General features: G+C 38.9%; 1 protein-coding gene across 1 annotated transcript in view; it reads right to left on the bottom strand.

The window, feature by feature from the left end:
* LOC127640742 (plexin-B2-like) overlaps positions 1-21728 on the bottom strand; it is a 187684-nt gene that overhangs the window by 80458 nt on the left and 85498 nt on the right. Inside the window, exon 2 of the mRNA XM_052123463.1 lies at positions 12251-12457. The gene's annotated coding sequence lies outside the window, so the exon portion shown is untranslated. The remainder of the gene's footprint in view (positions 1-12250; positions 12458-21728) is intronic.

Here is a 21728-nt window from a genome sequence, read left to right as displayed (position 1 = left end):
ATCACTTCCTATACGTACACACAGGGATCTGAGACCTGCAACGAAAACTTGCTGCAACTATGGAGAATGATGGCCAGGCAAGTGCATGATGGGTGCTTTTTTTTTTTTTAAAATGGGACTAAATTGTAACCGTAATTCGGAAGAAATTGGGACAATATGGAAAATGCTAATAAAAACAAAAAGGAGTGAATTATACATTTGATTCACCCTGTGCTATATTGAAAGCACTACAACAAATTATTTCATGTTTTATATGCACATTTCAAACCAGAGATTGAAACACACTCCGAAAACGTTGGGACGGTCAAGTGTTTACCACTGTGCAACATCCCTATTTCTTCTAATAACACTTATTAAGCTTTTGGGCACTTAAGACACAAGTTTAAGTTTTGCATGTGAAATATGTTTTTACAATGGCAAACCACATACTGCCCACATTAAAAGTGCATGGCTGCGTAAGCAGAGAGTGCGGGTGCTAGATTGTCCTGCCTGCCGTCCTAAAATGTCTCCAATTGAGATTTGTGCCGCATTATGAAGCACACAATATGGCAACTAAGGTCCTGTACAATTGCACAGCTGAAGACCTGCATACTGGATGAATGACAGAACATTTGATATCATTTGATTTGATTGAACAGGGCGGGCAGTAATCAGGCGTGGGTGTGTCTAGTCCAGCTAAACCCCATTATAATGCAGTTTCATAGATTTGGCGATTTAGTAACTAAGGGGGCAAATACTTTTTCCACACAGGCCCAATTGGTATTGGTTAACTTTTTTGCTTCCATAAATAACATCATCATTAAACAACTGTATTTTATGTTTACTCAGGCTGCCTTTGTTTTATGTTAGATTTAGTTTGAATTTTTGAATCAATTTAGTATGAGATATCCGCAAAAACAGAAGAAATCAGGATGGGGGCAAATACTTTTTCACAGCACTGTAGAAACAAAGCCTTATTTACGGTCTCAGATCCCTTTAAGACCTCAATATGTAAATGAACTCTGTTATGATTGGTTACCAACGTGGTTCACACGGTTAACATTGAAATTGAAGTTGATTCGTTTGAAACATCTTTAATTAGCCAAGTATTATCTTTGTTAAATGATCAATTAACATGTCTTTAAGTGCCAATTAAAAAGCATCAAAGTGTAACCATTTCTGGTCATGTACTGACAATACTGGGGTACCTATAGAAGCATTTTGTAGTACCATGTAAACCCCATGATGTAAGAATATGGTATGATTTAGTACATCACTATACCTCAGTACCACCATGTACTCTCTTGTAAGGGAATGTCAACATCCCGTCCAATCTTTTCAAAATCAGGATGTTTGTCAGTTCTGTCGACATGCTGTCACCTATAATGGCTTTTTTCAACCTCTCGTTTGGGTGTCAGTGCCTTTTTTCCAACCACGTTTAGAGAAATTGTCAAGGTTTGAGAATGACAGTACCATCCGGCTGTCAATCAAACATACACCCATTTCCACCAGTCGTGCTACAATCGTCGTGTGAAAACATTCTGCCAAAACAACTGATGTTCCATACGGGCTCTCTGGGCAAACCCTATACTCGGGCTGGGGAAAAAAAATCAATTATGTTACAAATCAGAATCAGATTGAGCTTCATTACCAAGTGTTCTCCGGTACACAAGGAATTTTTTTGGTGATAGGAAAAACAAGTGCACACAGAAACATTACAGTGAGACAGAATATAAAAAAAGGTAATAGTATAAATAGACAAACAAATAATAGGCCATATAACAGAATGGCGTATGTACATGCGCTAGTGGTAATGTATGTCCAAGGTAGGTGTATATACAGTTATTGCATTAAATATGAGTGAATTTACATTTGTACATCATATATGTATTCATCGCAAAATATTCATGTATTCATGTACAAATCGCGATTCTTGAGCCAAACGATTTTAAAAGTCTCCCTGATGAAAACACTATAAAATAAAAATCTTTATCTTAATGCAACAATGATTCATAAATGAATAAATAAATAAATAAATATATATAGGAAGCTATATTTGTGCAGAGCTCTACATTAACAGGTTCTCTCCGATAAGTTTCGTCTCTAATTCTTTGCGTTTAGTCCTTTAATGCACAGATGCTACAGCCATCAAGCACAGTTTGTTCACCATCGGACGACAAGTTCCTCTGCTGTGATCAATGTTCCAGTTAATATGCATAATCCAAAAGTTAATTTGAGAGGTGTTGTGGAGAGTATTTGTCAGAAGTCATTCTACAGATTCTGTCTGACGCTGCTTTATCATATGTGTGGAGTGGTGGCGGCGTAGTGGGCTAAAACACATAACTGGTAATCAGAAGGTTGCTGGTTTGATCCCCACAGTCACCACCATTGTGTCCTTGAGCAAGGCACTTAACTCCAGGTTGCTCCGGGGCGATTGTCCCTGTAATAAGTCGCTTTGGATAAAAGCGTCTGCCAAATGCATACATTTAAATACCGCCACTGTCGACAAGAAATGCCGCTAGACACAAAGACACGAGCTTGAGAAAACAAACCTGATTATATTTTGAAGTTCATGTGCACTTTGGCACAAATGCGCACAGCTCGATCGTGTCCCACGGATTGTGGAAGTTCTCTCTGTTAGTCATCTGGGAGAAGTTTGTAAGAATAATGTTGTCAATGAGAACGCTGCATACGATCTCCGACTAGCTCCGGATGCGTATGTAAATAACATGCATCGACGATGGGACTAGAGGTGAATCTAGAGCAAGTTTACGCTTTAGCCTTCATTTGTATGTTGCAAAATGATCATTTATCACTTATCAGCCTTATGGGTGACAACACACTGACTGGTCGATTGGTAACTTGGCACATCCTTACCTTTTACCTGCAAATGATATATTACAGATTGTAAACAACTGTCATTTCAGACACAACTGTTCTTGTTTCTGAGAAAAAGAACTTGATACATATGCCATATCTCTAGCGTTTATCTTAGATTGGGGTTCTTGTCAGACTCAGTAGCATTTGCAGCATATTGTATCGCTTTTTTGTGTGTATGAGCTCTGGAATCCTGGTTTGTGCATGTACACGCCTGCAGACGTTATGGAATGACTTAAGTACAGTCAGATATCTTGAATCATATCTGATGGGAGACTAACAATATGTCTTGCTTCTTGCAGATTTTATTCAGCAAATATGCTTTGAAGGCTGTGACTGATTAAAGGGCTCATATTAAAACACACATACATATACATATACACACACACTGGTGGCCAAAAGTTTGGAATAATGTACAGATTTTGATGTTTTGGAAGGAAATTGGTACTTAAATTCACTAAAGTGGCATTCAACTGCTCACAAAGTATAATCAGGTAATTACTGATGTTAAAAACAGCACCATCACTATTTGAAAAAGTAGTTTTGATCAAATCTAGACAGACCCCATTTCCAACCGCCATCACTCCAACACCTTATCCTTGAGTAATCATGCTAAATTAACATTGACTTTGTGTTTGAGTTGCCACAGTATGCAATAGACTGGCATGTCTTAAGGTCAATATTAGATCAAAAATGGCAAAAAAGAAACTGCTTTCTCTAGAAACTCTGTCAATAATTGTTTGGAGAAATGAAGGCTAAACAATGCTTGAAAGTGCAAGCAATTTCTATACAATTGAATTGAAAGATTTCATACAAAGGTGTCACTACAGTCTTCAAAGATAAAGCACAACTGTCTCTAACAAGGACAGAAAGAGATGTGGAAGACCAGATGTGCAACTAAACAAGAGGATAAGTACATCAGAGTCTCTAGTTTGAGAAATAGACGCCTCACATGTCCTCCGCTGACAGCTTCATTGAATTCTACCCGCTCAACACCAGTTTCATGTACAACAGTAAAGAGAAGACTCAGGAGGACTTATGGGAAGAATTGCAAAGAAAAAGCCGCTTTTGAAACAGAAAAACAGAAAGAAAAGGTTCGAGTGGGCAAAGAAACACAGACATTGGACAACAGATAATTGGAAAAGAGTGTTATGGATCTTAACCTCATTGAGCTTTTGTGGGATCAGCTAGACTGTAAGGTGCCTGAGACGTGCCCGACAAGACAGACACATCTAAGGCAAGTGCTACAGGATCTGCAAAGATGATATATTTTCCCTGAGGTCCACTTGTAATTTTAGTCAAGATTCTAAGTCAAGAAAGCCCACTGTTCAAGTAGTTACTGTGTTTTTACCTTTGTAGGGCAAAATAGGTGTTGGTATAGAGTTATCAGATGGCAAAATTTTACTTCAATCAAAACATACTTTGCACACATGTAAATATGTAAAATGTGTTAAAGCTGCGGGTACCGTCTCTTACTGATAGCCGAAAGCATTACAAATGACGAATGACGCACATTGTATGTAATTCTGCAGAATTTGCCCGCTGATATTTCAGTATGTTCATTATGTGGGTGATTCTCACAAAACTAGTCTTGTTCACATTTAACCCCAAATCACTCTGAGAAAAAATATTCAATTGTATTTTGCATAAAGAAAATGAAGCCGGGGTTGAAATGTGTGTAACCATTCATTCATTTTCTATGTGAAAATATCATTTATGTTTCATTATAAATCACCCATATGTTATTATTTCAGGAGTGCTGGTTTCCACAAGTACACTTTTCAAATGTTGTTTTTAATTATGCTGATAATTCTTTGGTTGTTTGATTTACATTTAAATGAATACATGTTTATACATTTCTAAAAGTGTTTGAACATATGGTCTGAACATAGTACTGTATTTGATCATTATTTACAACTAACTGTTTTTTTGTTGGATAAAATGATATACTATTTCAGAGAAAAATGGACTAAAATACTGTGTGCGGAATATTTCTATACATTGACACTCGCACAGTGTGTTTGGAAGACTTGACGTTGCATTCGCCACTCCTCGGCATCTGTCTTCAGTCCCATGGCTGTGAGCGACAGATGTGTTGTCTGTGGAGATGAAACGCTCAGCTAGTGTTTAAACACAAATATGAGACGCTCCATTCTCCAGAATCATCTTGCACACACATCTGCCCATCAGGAAAGAACACAACATCTCAACCCTACCAAACTATAAAGCTGCCCCCCACCTTAAACAACACACAATAAAAGTGTCTGTTTTGCACCAAATTCAAGATGTCTTCCATTGTCACACACAAGTCGTACATTCAGCACCATAAATTTCTCTCTTATAACGACTCGTTAGGGGACGCACGCCTAACAGCTGTCACAGAAACACAAACACAGAACAGAATTTGTAGTTTCAATATATTCTACTGTATTTTAGGGATATGAGTAACCCAGTAATTTACCTAAAAGTAACTTAATTGAAAGGGAGTAACTGTAATTTGAATACAAGAATGTAACATGTACTGTAATGGGTTACACTACTATGGTTAAAAAAGTAAATTATTATTTTGTAATTAGATTACACCCATCACAGATCCGGAGTAAGAATAAATGTAACATTCTGGTAAGGTTTACAGTACGCTTAAAACTATTTGCTTGTTGCTAATATATTGTATATACTCTCTCTATATAAAAATGTCAGAAAAATATGAAACTATTGATTAAAAGTGGCTGAATACAAGTAAAGAAACAACACATTTTATTGCAAGTTTATTGCAAAATAGTTAGATATACGCAAAAATAAATAAGTAGTTCGAGAGTGTAGGGAAAGTGACTCGATTGTGTCATTCACAGCGCATTATAGGAGTGTGCAGTCACTGCAGAGCTCTTTTGCTGCACTTTGTTTGCAGCATTTTTTTGATTGGTGGACCCCCTTAGGATCACGGGTAGTGTAGTTCTTCACCAGAAATGTGCTATTAAATATGATTTTTAAAAATGGAAGATAACACTGACCGTTGGCTTCAAAGGAAGCATACCATCAATTAACAACCTTGGAGCTCATGGCAGGCCTGCCTTTAAAGTTTTATAGGTTGTCATTAAAGGTAAATTTGCCAATGGAATAAATGAATGGGATTTTTGACTTACGGAACCAGACTGATGCACTATATAAGCTGCAATGTGCACCAGACTTTATACCGATAGTCAAAAGTCTGATAGCGTGAGACTACACGATACCGGAGAAAACCAAACAACTACAAACACTTTGAACTAAGCCTACACTGGGCCAGTTTTATTAGTTTTTTTTCTCAAAACCCTGAGAGCATGCACACACATAAACATTTGAAATGAACAAACGATGGTACAAAAACCATCTTCATGAATGATGTCATAATTTTCATGACAAGAGTGAAGGGCCCAGCAGATATGAAAGATGTGTTGTGTGTTAAGTTGGACAAGGTTGCCCGGCAGAAGTTGTTTCCAGATGGTCGTCAAACTTCTACATTTGAGCCTCAAAACACTTCTCGTCACAGCACAGAAAAACACCAGATTTTGTGAACTGCTTAGCACCAGGGTAAATCCTTGACAATTTTTAAACACTTGAGCCAAAGAAGACAGGAATAAAGAGAGACATTTTTAGACTGTCAGACTAATTCTACACAAAACTTGCTGCCAACAAACACACACCCATTTTCAGCCCAGATTTGGGGATAAAACCAGTGTCCTCAACGGAGGCAACTAAATGATTTTTAGTATTAAGAAGGGAAAGAGAGAGAGAATGGGAGAGAGATAGAATTGGGTAGTGGGCTGCAGATTTTGTGGTTAAGGATTACCAGTTGCTTGTAAATCCCATCAAAATGGATTGGAAAAAAAATGAGAGAGAGACAGATGGTGAAAGAGACGGCTCCACTCTCTTCGGACACAAATCTGCATGATCAGATTCTCATTTTTGTTTCTAGCGAGATTCAAACCTTGACGTTTATGAGACCAAGATGAGCACCCGTAAGGATGAGTTGATAGATCAAGATCTTGAGGATTATTAGCGTTGGTTTAAGATGACTGTCAGGAGACGCCAACTATGCTCAAAAACTGAGCCGCTAACCTTGACAACCAAAAATGAAATGTTTTCATAATTTACCCTAAGGTCACTTCAAATCATTTGACAATCCTTTCATCAGTCTAAAAAAAGTATTCAAAGGGGGGCCTGGGTAGCTCAGCGAGTATTAACGCAGCGAGTATAGTCGCGAGTACGAATCCAGAGTGTGCCGAGTAACTCCAGCCAGATCTCCTAAGCAACCAAATTGGCCCTGTTGCTAGGGAAGGTAGAGTCACATGTGGTAACCTCCTCATGGGCGCGATTAGTGGTTCTCGCTCTCAATGGGGCGCGTGGTAAGTTGTGCGTGGATTGCGTAGAGTAGCATGAGCCTCCACATGCTGTGAGTCTCTGCGGTGTCGTGCACAGCGAGCCATGTGCTAAGATGCTTGGATTGACTATCTCAGAAGTAGAGGCAACTGAGACTTGTCCTCCGTCACCCGGATTGAGGAGAGTAACCGCGCCACCACGGGGACCTATTAAGAAGTGGGAATTGTGCATACCAAACTGGGGAGAAAAAAAAGAAGACAAAAAGTATTCACAGGAGGTTATCCCATGTGACTCTACCCTCCCTAGCAACCAGGCAAATTGGGTTGCTTAGGAGATCTGGCTGGAGTCACTCAGCACGCCCTGGATTCGAACTCACGATTCAGGGGTGGTATTCAGCTTCAATACACGCTGAGCTACCCAGCACCCCACTTTAATTTTATATTTAAGTGGCACTCCTAGGCCAAATCCAAACTAATATGTTTTTGGTTGACAACACAGTTTTCAGTTTCCTAACATAGTTGTTTGACTAAGTAGTGCTTTTTAAAGTCCCCATTTTTGGTGGAGGAAAACAGCGTTCCATTGTGGAAGAGAGACCTAAATGTAGCAACAATTTTTAAAAAGTGGGCATGGCCCTAGTCTTTCATAAAACAGATCGACTAGTGGCATAAGTAATCGACAAATTGGTGCAACAGTTACTCTAAACATTCAGTCAGAAATGACTGTATGTTCTGTCGGCCAGCTGAACAAATGCCTGACTGCTTCTAGAGCACATACAATAATTTATGATTTCTACAAAAAAATGGTGCTAATTAAACGCCTGTTCTCAATTCAGTAGAACACGCAACTGTGCTGATTGAAGATGCTTTATTAGGACTGTGGCAAACACGGTTTGGAGTGAGTCAGACCACCTCTCGTCAAATCTCTGCATGCCAGTAATCAAAATCACTTCAAATCACCGGCATTTAATGAAAGCTAGTCCTGTTTTTCCTCATCTTCTAGCTCTCTGCCACCAACCGTGGCAGGGAGTCAGTACAAAACAGAACAGAACTTTATTTATCACCACATGACCATGGCAAATGAAATCCATTTCCATGACTTTCACATGATGTCAGCGTAGAACATGAACAGTGAACTTTTTAATGAACTTTTCCCACTAGAGCAACCATAGGGTTAGGTGCCTTCAAATGTTTGTTCACACCTACTCATACTTTATAATTAATATTTACCACCTATTTGAGATACTTGAAGAGGTCACTCTTAGCCTGGATTACTTCTCTCAACCGACTTTATGAGGTAAACCGTTCTGAAGGAGATTCTGTATGTTTTAGACACTTGCAGACTATTAACCACTCCAACTCCTCTATTAAAAACAATTCTATTATTGGTGGCGGGATTTCTGCAGATTCGAAGGAATGAAAATGTAAGACTTTTTAAGGCCAAATAAAATACAAAAATAAGACAATTTTCGCAATAATAAAAAATACATAAAATATTATATAATTCATTAGCTGGTAAATACAAAACCAATGAGACTAATTGGATGTCTCTGGACATGTTTTTTACATTTTATATGTTTTTTTTTTTTAAATAAAGTTAATTAAGAATGCACATAGCCTAAAGTATGTAGCATATATTGTGACCCTTCTCTTTAGTCACTTGCTTTCCAGCAAGACGTGATGCAACAGACCAATGCTTTGGCAATGTCACCGCTCATGTCAAACAAGGAAGTGGTGGCAAATACCATGTGTAACAATTTCAACTCTTTTATAGCGAACATGATTACATGTTTGTTATTAACTCGTTTTATTTAAGTAATTGTATCGCTAAGAATATGTTTGTATTTATGATGGTTTTGTGTCATGCTCGGTCAAATCTAACACAACAGTCAGCGGGCTTTCTGCCACCACTTACTGCAGATGCGCTGACATTTCTGTAAACGAGGATTGGTCTACAGACCTTATTCACAGGAGCGCCATGTTTGATTTTGAATGGGAAATGAAGCTGTGAGGGATAGACTTACCATTACTTCAATGGCATGCATGGTATAAAGCTGTAAAAATCTCCAATATCCCATCTGATTCTCCACAACTCGTGTTGTCTGGAGTTTTTTTTGTCTACGGAGCGTCCTTGAAAATATATTTTTCCAATGTTTTGTCTGCGGTATGCAGACAAAACTACACTTTAACCTGCAGTAGAGCCCAGTATAGAGACTGGACGTCTATCCCGCACAGCCTCGTTGTCATTCTCGTCAAAAATGTAATATGGCGCTGCTGTTAATAAGGTCTAGCATGTGCTGAATAACATTTAGATATTTGAACAAATTCTTTAACAGGTAGTTAAAGTGCGGTTCATTTAAAAATGACATTTCTGCCATCACTGGTCACCCTTGAGTCTCTGCCATGGAACAAAAAAAAAGATGTTAAGCACGGGCCGGTCTGAGTATTTCACAATCTGCTCAGTTACTGGGATTTTCACGCACAACCATTTCTAGGGTTTACAAAGAATGGTGTGAAAAGGGAAAAACATCCAGTATGCGGCAGTCCTGTGGGCAAAAATGCCTTGTTGATGCTAGAGATCAGAGGAGAATGGGCCGACTGATTCAAGCTGATAGAAGAGCAACTTTGCCTGAAATAACCACTCGTTACAACCGAGGTATGCAGCAAAGCATTTGTGAAGCCACAACACGCTCAACCTTGAGGCGGATAGGCTACAACAGCAGAAGACCCCACCGGGTACCATTCATCTCCACTACAAATAGGAAAAAGAGGCTACAATTTGCAAGAGCTCACCAAAATTGGACAGTTGAAGACTGGAAAAATGTTGCCTGGTCTGATGAGTCTCGATTTCTGTTGAGACATTCAGATGGTAGAGTCAGAATTTGGCGTAAACAGAATGAGAACATGGATCCATCATGCCTTGTTACCACTGTGCAGGCTGGTGGTGGTGGTGTAATGGTGTGGGGGATGTTTTCTTGGCACACTTTAGGCCCCTTAGTGCCAATTGGGCATCGTTTAAATGCCACGGCCTACCTGAGCATTGTTTCTGACCATGTCCATCCCTTTATGGCCACCATGTACCCGGTCCTCTGATGGCTACTTCCAGCAGGATAATGCACCATGTCACAAAGCTCGAATCATTTCAAATTGGTTTCTTGAACATGACAATGAGTTCACTGTACTAAAATGGCCCCCACAGTCACCAGATCTCAACCCAATAGAGCATCTTTGGGATGTGGTGGAACGGGAGCTTCGTGCCCTGGATGTGCATCCCACAAATCTCCATCAACTGCAAGATGCTATCCTATCAATATGGGCCAACATTTCTAAAGAATGCTTTCAGCACCTTGTTGAATCAATGCCACGTAGAATTAAGGCAGTTCTGAAGGCGAAAGGGGGTCAAACACAGTATTAGTATGGTGTTCCTAATAATCCTTTAGGTGAGTGTATGTATATATATATATATATATATACATACACATACACACACACACACACACACACAAACAATCATCCATGTGATTATCTAATCAGCCAATCGTGTGGCAGCAGTGCATAAAATCATGCATATACGGGTCAGGAGCTTCACATCAACCAACAGAATGGGGGAAAAAAAAATGGACCGTGGCATGATTGTTGGTGCCAGACGGGCTGGTTTGAGTCTTGGAGGTATTTTGGAAGGTCAGCCACTTCTGGGAGGGTTCACGACTGTGCCAAGTTCTCTCAATTTGGAGATAATGGCTCTCACTGTGGTTATTTGGAGTCCCAGAGCCTTTGAAATAGCTTTTTAACCCTTCCTAGACTGATGTATTTCAATCACCTTTTTCCTCATTTCTGGAATTTCTTTCGACCTTGGCATTGTGTGCTATTGGGTGAAACCTTTTAGCCAACTTCATGCTGCTGAAAAAGATATATTTAGGTGTTGATTTGATTGAACAGGGCTGGCAGTAATCAGGCGTGGGTGTGTCTAGTGCAGCTAAACCACATTATGAATGCAGTTTCAAAGATTTGTGGCCTAAGTAAGGGGGCAAATACTTTTTCAAGCATGCCCAGTTGGTAATGGATAACTTTTTTGTTTCAATAAATGACATTATCAGGATTTATGACTATATATTCGGAATACAACTACAGTATATACTGGATTTAAAAATATATTTTAAGATTTACAATTACATACAATATAAATAATAACAAAACAGGGATTGTCTAAAAGGTGGCCGATCCCAGCCATAAAACTAACAAGCCAAAGACTACACTGGATGATTTCTGACTCAAGAAGAATCTAGATTGCACACAGGTGCATCACTATGAGACCCTGAAAAGAGAGAAACTGGGAGCTGACAGGCAGATATCACTCTAACAAGATGTCTGAAGTGTTTGTCAAAGCAGTCTTTTGTCGTCACTGTCTCTTGTTAAAGACTGGACTCTACCTGAGACACAGGTGCAACCCGCGGTAGGACATGCCGTCTAATGCTAACAAAAGCTGCATGAGTCAGCCCTGATGCACACAAATAAAACACAAACCCAGCACATGCAAGCTTATCACATATTACAAACAAATGATATGAGCAACAACCCCTGCAATGATTTCTCATTTCCTCACAGAGTCCTGCCTCACCCCACGAGTGCTTCCTGTGACCCCCGCTGGGGCGTCCGAGTGGCACACGCGATCAATAAACAAAATCCCAGCGTGGTCCTTGTGGACATCTGTTTAGACAGGTGCGCTGGCTTCACCTGATTAAGAGGGGCACGGAATGCTTCCCAACAATGGCCATCTTCAATATTTAGCACTGGATAACCAGGATTTGCAGGGGCCAGATGGTGATGAAAAGTTTAGGATAAAGCCATAAGCCACTTGAGGGTAAGCATCAGTGTGTTTTTATCATGGTGAAAGGGACATGTTAGGCACAATGCAAAGCTCAAAGGGATAGCTCAACCAAAAATGCTTAGTAAATAATGAAATAAAAATAATCAAATTAAAGCAATAAGAATTATAAAAAGAAACACACACATCTAAGAATTTTATTAGTCTACTGTACCTGTGGCCGTTTACAGTGTTTTAATGGTTTGTAGCAACTTGGTTCATTAATTTAGAACTCAATTGATGGAGACGTGGCCTGGCGGGTCATGTACGTGCTCCAACATGTCGCGTGGTGGTGTTGGCGCGTTAGAGACTGGCTCATGTAATTTCCAGGTCCTGTTCCCCCTCTTCTTACTAAGATTTTGTATCTCCTCTCTCACTATACCTGTCAAAAAACAAACAAACAAAAAAAAAACAGTAAAAATATGAATTATACCACGGATGGACGGAATGGCAGACATATGGATGGATGGATGGATGGAATGGCAGACAGACAGACAGACATATGGATGGATGGAATGGCAGACAGACATATGGATGGATGGATGGATGGATGGATGGAATGGCAGACAGGCAGACATATGGATGGATGGATGGAATGGCAGACAGACAGACAGACAGACATATGGATGGATGGATGGAATGACAGACAGACAGACAGACAGACAGACATATGGATGGATGGATGGAATGGCAGACAGACAGACAGACATATGGATGGATGGATGGATGGATGGAATGGCAGGCAGACATATGGATGGATGGATGGATGGATTGGCAGACTGGCAGGCAGACATATGGATGGATGGAATGGCAGACAGACAGACAGACAGACAGACATATGGATGGATGGAAAGGCAGACAGACAGACAGACATATGGATTGATGGCATGGCAGACAGACATACATACGGACGGACAGACGGACGGATGGATGGATTCAAAGATAAACCAGACTAATTAATGGTAAACAGAACAAATAATGAACAAATGATTGATAAAGTGAACGCTAAATAGAATGAGGAATAATTGAACTGTTGACAGACTGATAAAACAACCTGACAAAAGATGAGCAATTGATTAATCAATAGAATGAACAAACACACAGAAAGACAGATCGATAGTATGAACGAAAACATGATTGATGGATGCAAGCAGACGATAGACAGATCGAATGACAAATCAGTAGAACTACAAACGATAGATGGAACAATCGAGATAGATAAAACAGACAAGAAAACGAACAAATAAATAAATATTGTAGAGCAAATGATAAATCAATAGAACAAACAGATGATAGACAGAAAGAAATATAGATCGATAGAACGAACAAAGAAATTATAGATATGACAATCGAAAGATAGATAATTAGAAGGAACGAATGATTGATAGAATGATAGATAAAAATGAACAATAGATCGATAGAACAAATGAACGATAGACTGATAGAATGGTCAAACAAACAGACGAGAGCCAACGGTAAATCAATAGACAAAACTAACATACAAACGGACCATAAATAGAATGAACGATAGAAAGAGTTATAGATAAAACAAACAAACAATAAAATGATCATAGATAGAACGAACGAACATTAGATTGAATGATCGATCATTAGATTGTGCGTTACGAAGGAACAAACAAAAGATCCATCAATAGACAGATAAGAAAAGAACAACAAAAACAGATACTAAATAGTGAAGAATGTCATGATGAAAGACAAAAACTTTGATTCATGAACTATAATTATTAACACTATTTTAAATAAAATCAAAACAGAAATAACTATATAAATCGGAAGCAAAATTTAAACTAACTAAACAGCGGAAACTAACTAAAACCAAAAAGAAATTTTAAGTAAATTTAAAATTAAAATCCAACTTGAAAATGCAAAACTATAATAACCTTGCTTAGACACTTTACATCTAAACGAAACGATTAATATGAGGGACTTTCACAATCTCCACAGAAGGTACAGGAAGTTGGAGCGCATTAGAGCTGGTGGTTGGCCAAGCGCTAGATACCAACAGCATGGTAAGAGCGCTCCCATGGCAACAAGATAAAATTGGTTTGCTTAGCCCCGGAACGGACCGCTTGCGCCCTAATGTAAAGAGACAACTTGCTGGAATTAATTTGAGTATCAGAGAGGAGGGGAAAGTCAAGAAAATGTCATTTGGGAGAACAAAAATAGAAATAAAAAGCCATTTTCTTTATTTCTTTTTCCCTTCTGCACACAAATCCAAATCTCCAGTGCCTCTGAGGACACGAACTGCTGCCTCGTCTCCGTCTGGAGTAACACCAGACGCACAACACGCAGATGTCTCCAAAGAGAAAGCCATTTTATACCAGACACAAGGATCGAGGGAGAGAGAGCGAGAGAGAGAGACAAAATGATGAAATGGTTGATAGAGAGAGTGACAGGGTGATGCATCTTTTTGGTAGATGTTTAGTTAAGAAACGGCTGTCAGTTTTTAGTTCTGCCGTAAAGAGGCACAACAGATGCTGTCAAAATCCTTCAAACTAAAAAATCATCAGGTTTTCAATGACAAAACACCAGCTGCCACATGAAAACTCTGAGGACCAGGAGTATTTCTTTAAATAGTTTATAGCACTTTTTTGGTTATTTTGGAGCTTGACAGACCCAGTCCCCATTCACCTTTACTATTCCTTTAAAAACAAGGTTTAACCTTCATAAAATAGAATGCGTAACAAGGTTAAGGTACTTTAAGTAAAACAAATGAACACATGCAGCTGCATGTGGCTCTCTCTCTCCCGTGCGTTGTCCTTTCCCCCCACCTCTCTAGGGCTGGGGAGGGGGACGAGGGGAGGGATTAAAAAAAATAAATAAAAAAAAAGGAGAGGGAACGGCAAAGTGGAGCAACAGCGAGAGAGAGTTAGCGAGAGAATACCTGGTTCACCTACACCCAGATAACGCTGTCGCCCAGCCCTTAGCCACCCTCCAACCTCTGGTGGACAACAACACGCTCCTCCCCTGTTATTTTTTCTATGGGGAAAAGGCAGTGTGCCTCAGATCCTCGCCGGCAGGCAGTGACATCTCCGTCCCCGGGCAGATGGCTGCTCCAGGGTTGGCTGGTAGTTGTGAGGACTCCACGACAGCGCACCACCCCCTTTTCTGGGCTTCGGCACCAATGTAACAAGGTTAGGGTTGGGAAAGGAGGCGGTGGGAATCGTATGAACCATCAAAATAATGTTTCATGAGAAAATAAAACATAATGCAATACAAACACAAATGCAAACACTGCAGCTGCATGTGGCTCTCTCTCTCCCAAACTGCCGCATCTCGGCTGATGAAACTTATGAGTATGTAGTAAGACAGTGTGGTCATGGTTAAGATGTGTTTGCAGGGTAAAACTTAAGCAGTTTCCTTAAATACGGTTTTGAACAGAAATGCTCTAAAAGTCATTTGGTTTCAGTGTTCATACGGATTTATAAGACAAAAGTGTTTTTTGGTTCATTGGTTTTAAAGATGCCAGAAATGCCGAGGTGATGCGTTTTTCTCTCTAATGCATTATACAATTTTAAATCTATTTAAAATGTCATTCGCAGCCAATTTTACCTCTGTACTGTGACGTATTTGCTAATGAAACTAAATGAATTAACAACATAGTACTGTGAGGTAAAATCTTGCACTACTTTGAAATATACTGATTTGTGGTGTTAGAATATCAAAACATTATTGTACGGTAAAAAAAAAATTTGACTTACTTTTATCCATCAGGAATAAAGGAAGCTATTATATTTTGATGAAAAATTACAATGACCCAATTGAGGTCAGAGGCAGAGCGGAATAAAAGCACACGATAGCAAATTAGCAATGCTAACATTAGCAGCCATGGTATTGAACGAGCAAGCGTTATTATAGTTCAAAAGGTTAAAGAGTCAACGTTATCTTATGCGAGATACATAAAACGGCAAAGCTGATTCTAAACAAGTCGTGTTTGTCATCCGTCACCGTGACAGCGAGTGGACTTTTGAAGCTGAAATAATGAGTGGATTGGCTATGCTGTTTCAATCAGCAAGAGAGGAATCACAGAAATCTTGGATATATTTTACCAATTTTCTTGGCAAGGAGGATGGATTATATGTGTCACAGACAGGCACAGGGGAGAATGCTACAAATGTTACATTAGGTAAGACAGAAAGTTTTGTTTTCACAACTTGTAAATTAACTTGTTAATAGCAATCAGCTGTGAAATCTGTGTTGATCGGGTCTCTGTCTCCCGGACGGGTCCAGGCCAAGCTTTCAAATAATAGACGGGTCCGGTTCTGGTCCGGCATTTCTCTGTTCTGCATGGGTACGGGCCAAGCTTTCAAATAATAGATGGGTCAGGTTCGGGTTAGGTTCGAGTCCGGCATTTCTCGGTGCTGCATGGGTACGGGCTAAGCTTTCAAATAATAAACGGGTCCGGTTTGGGTCCGGCATTTTCTCGGTTCTGCATGGGTACGGGCCAAGCTTTCAAATAATAGACGTGTCCGGTTTGTGTCTGGCATTTCTCAGTTCTGCATGGGTACGGGCCAAGCTTTCAGATAACAGACGGGTCTGGGTCCAGCATTTGTCGGTTCTGTATGGGTACGGGCCAAGCTTTCAAATAAGAGATGGGCCCGGTTCGGTCCAGGTAGTACATATTTGCGTCTCTTTGGTTCGGACACAATTTTTGGATCCGTGAAGACTGAGGCACTACAATGGAAGTGAATTGGGCACATTTTTGGAGGGTTTAAAAGGCAGAAATGTGAAGCTTATCATTTTATAAAAGCACTTTACACAGAAAAGATTAGTAAGTGAATATCACACTAAAGTCATGTTAATGTGCATATTGTTTAAGTCACGTTTTCGGATTGGCCTCATTCACTTCAATTGTAAGTGCCTCACTGCAACCCAGATTTCTTTTATTTAAAGAAAAGGAGGGACGAGTCGAAATATATTTTTGTGGTAAACATTATGCCACAAAAGCTGTCAACTGAGCTTAACATGTAATGAACGCTCCTTAGTACTATAATGCATTATTAGTAGTGGTTACAATTACTTAGGAGAATAAACAATTGAGCATAAGGGTCATTGTGTAATACAGGCTTCAAAGACAGTGTGCAAAAATGTTCAAATGAGTTCATCGCAATTCAACAGTCTGTAATTGGTGACGATAAGCGGCAAGTCTAAACACACCACATGCTCTCTCTATATATGTTTATGGATTAAATGTTAAGCCTTATGTCAGGACGGAAATCTAACAGATGGTTCATGCATTCTTGCACAGTTATCCAACAACCAGGCCAACGTGCACACACACACGCTGCCGCTTACAGTTTCTTTATGCGTGCGCAAAGAAACAAATCCCGAGAGGAATGTTCTGTATTCCTTCGACAAGTGTTCCAGCTGCATTTCAGCCCGTTGGGCAGGATGTGATCTCTTACTTGAAACACATCTGAGCCCCCTGCAGACAGAAACACTGATCATTTCTACACGAAAGGAAACAAATTCCCCAGACGTGGTGACTTCTGGCATCTCGTGTTACGTTATTAGGCGTAAGGGGTAAATTATTTTCTTCTACTAAACAGGCTGCAGTCTAGAGCCAGTCGACACACTTCACACTTCCAGCATTTACTTCCTGCCAAGAAACGTCTGGCTAACTGGAAACACACTCGCTCTGAGACTGGGTCTAACTGAGGACAAGGGTTCAACAAGAGTGCAGGATAGAGGGAGAGAGAGAGACAGAGAGAGCGCATCACTATTGCTAGGATATGCTATTGCTCATACTCAGGTTTATGGGTTTCACACCACGAAATTAAAATGGGACTTTTGTTGCTTTTAGCCCAGGTGTTTTATCTTTGAGCAGTGTTTGGGATGCTTATAGGAAGCTGTTGTGTTACAGAAGCAAATAACGTTTGCAAAGTTGCGTTTTAGTTGGAAATGTCCAGCGACGTCATTGGCTGTAGTGCAAGCCGTAGGAATTTAAATGAGTGCAATCGCACGATATCATACAAACTGGAGACATTTAGAAAAGTTAACAAAATTAATCATGGTTAAGGGGCGGCTGTGGCTCAGGTGGTAGAGCGGGTTGGCCACTAATCGCAGAGTTGGTGGTTCGATTCCCGGCCCACACGACTCCACATGCCGAAGTGTCCTTGGGCAAGACACTGAACCCCAAGTTGCTCCCAATGGCAGGCTAGCTCTGCCGCCACTGGTGTACGAATGTGTGTGTGAATGGGTGAATGTGTCACAGTGTAAAGTGCTTTGAATACCGTTAAGGTTAAAAAGGCGCTATATAAGTGCAGACCATTTACCATTTACATACAGAATGGCTGAACTTACATTTATACTTACATAGCTGAGCTACTGTCATACAACTAAAACATTTTTGTTAAGTTAGCCGAGGTCTTCTATATGCTAGTGTACTTCAAAACTTCACTTTTAACCAATGAATGCATTTCAAATGAACAGCCTTTCTCTTCCTGGAATATAGACAAAAAATATGTATGACTCATCCTGCACTACACAGATTTTTGTCCAATGAAAATCTCTTTAAAGCGAGAACAGGGAAGCATGACTCACATTTTCCTCAGATGTAGAAATCTATTATTCAAATTATCACCTTAAAATACAAACTGCTAATAAGGAAATTATAGTTTCACTAAAAAAGCTGCAAGCAAAAGGTGCCAAATTTGCTGAATATATGCATGTAAATCAGTGGTTTTGACATGTCTCGAGAATCTAGGAGTGTGTGTGTTGAATTTGAGCCATGTTTAAAGCTCTGTACGCGTCGGACACAGACTGTGAGTCTGGGCTCTTTCGGTTCGCCTGTGCCTGTCCTTGCCCACAATCCCTGGAGAAGACCTGGGGACGGATGCCAGTGGTCTGCCAACAGGCATGGCCTTCACTATCCAGCATTCCACACCACAAACAAACCATAGTGGGTAGATAGAGAGAGGTAGAGAGAGATATAGCAAATACCAACTTCCATGGGCATGCAAATAAATAAATAAAGAAAGAAATTATACGAATGGGCTGTACAAATGGGCAGATCAGCGGTTGGCATCAATCCATATATCAGACAGCTGGCTCAGATTCCCTCCACAACCCTGGCAAAATACCACCCCCTTCTCAAGAGGCAATGGAAGAGAGAGATGTGGAGAGAAAGACAGGAAGTAGATAACAGATATGTTGAAATTCTAAGTTACTTATGACTGAATACTTCCTATTTATACTGCCTAATTAAATTTTTTTATAATACCATGTAAAATTGGGCGATGCGATGGAAATTCATAATATCTGGGTTGCAATTTGATAATACTGTCATTGCCAAATCTTTGTTTAATGCATTACAATTCTAAATGAATATATTACCATGTGGAAAAATGCAACAATATTTTTTATTCTTGGAGTTACAATATCAATGCAGCATCATGAGGTAAAATATCATGATTATTGCATCAATATATCAATGCAGCATCGTGAGGTTAAATATCATGATTATTGCATCAATATATCAATGCAGCATCGTGAGGTTAAATATCATGATTATTGCCGTCAATATATCAATGCAGCATCGTGAGGTTAAATATCATGATTATTGCATCAATATATCAATGCAGCATCGTGAGGTAAAATATCATGATTATTGCATCAATATATCAATGCAGCATCATGAGGTAAAATATCATGATTATTGCGTCAATATATCAATGCAGCATCATGAGGTATAATATTATGATTATTGCATCAATATATCAATGCAGCATCATGAGGTAAAATATCATGATTATTGCATCAATATATCAATGCAGCATCATGAGGTAAAATATCATGATTATTGCATCAATATATCAATGCAGCATCATGAGGTAAAATATCATGATTATTGCATCAATATATCAATGCAGCATCATGAGGTAAAATATCATGATTATTAGCGTCAATATATCAATGCAGCATCATGAGGTATAATATCATGATTATTGCATCAATATATCAATGCAGCATCGCGAGGTAAAATATCATGATTATTGCATCAATATATCAATGCAGCATCATGAGGTAAAATATCATGATTATTAGCGTCAATATATCAATGCAGCATCATGAGGTAAAATATCATGATTATTAGCGCCAATATATCAATGCAGCATCATGAGGTAAAATATCATGATTATTAGCGTCAATATATCAATGCAGCATCATGAGGTAAAATATCATGATTATTGCATCAATATATCAATGCAGCATCGCGAGGTAAAATATCATGATTATTGCATCAATATATCAATGCAGCATCATGAGGTAAAATATCATGATTATTAGCGCCAATATATCAATGCAGCATCGCGAGGTAAAATATCATGATTATTAGGTCAATATATCAATGCAGCATCATGAGGTAAAATATCATGATTATTGCATCAATATATCAATGCAGCATCGCGAGGTAAAATATCATGATTATTGCATCAATATATCAATGCAGCATCGCGAGGTAAAATATCATGATTATTGCATCAATATATCAATGCAGCATCATGAGGTAAAATATCATGATTATTGCATCAATATATCAATGCAGCATCATGAGGTAAAATATCATGATTATTGCATCAATATATCAATGCAGCATCATGAGGTAAAATATCATGATTATTGCGTCAATATATCAATGCAGCATCATGAGGTAAAATATCATGATTATTGCGTCAATATATCATGCAGCATCATGAGGTATAATATTATGATTATTGCATCAATATATCAATGCAGCATCGCGAGGTAAAATATCATGATTTGCATCAATATATCAATGCAGCATCGTGAGGTAAAATATCATGATTTGCATCAATATATCAATGCAGCATCATGAGGTAAAATATCATGATTATTGCATCAATATATCAATGCAGCATCATGAGGTAAAATATCATGATTATTGCATCAATATATCAATGCAGCATCATGAGGTAAAATATCATGATTATTGCATCAATATATCAATGCAGCATCATGAGGTAAAATATCATGATTATTGCATCAATATATCAATGCAGCATCATGAGGTAAAATATCATGATTATTAGCGTCAATATATCAATGCAGCATCGTGAGGTAAAATATCATGATTATTGCATCAATATATCAATGCAGCATCATGAGGTAAAATATCATGATTATTAGCGCCAATATATCAATGCAGCATCGTGAGGTAAAATATCATGATTATTGCATCAATATATCAATGCAGCATCGTGAGGTAAAATATCATGATTATTGCGTCAATATATCAATGCAGCATCGTGAGGTAAAATATCATGATTATTGCGTCAATATATCAATGCAGCATCGTGAAGTAAAATATTATGATTATTGCGTCAATATATCAATGCAGCATCATGAGGTATAATATTATGATTATTGCATCAATATATCAATGCAGCATCGTGAGGTAAAATATCATGATTATTGCGTCAATATATCAATGCAGCATCGTGAGGTAAAATATTATGATTATTGCGTCAATATATCAATGCAGCATCGTGAGGTATAATATTATGATTATTGCATCAATATATCAATGCAGCATCGTGAGGTAAAATATTATGATTATTGCGTCAATATATCAATGCAGCATCATGAGGTAAAATATTATGATTATTGCG

The sequence above is a fragment of the Xyrauchen texanus genome, chromosome 49 (assembly GCF_025860055.1).
Source record: "Xyrauchen texanus isolate HMW12.3.18 chromosome 49, RBS_HiC_50CHRs, whole genome shotgun sequence".
NCBI classification, from domain to species: Eukaryota; Metazoa; Chordata; class Actinopteri; order Cypriniformes; family Catostomidae; genus Xyrauchen; species Xyrauchen texanus.
This window is presented reverse-complemented; position numbering and strand designations above follow the sequence as displayed.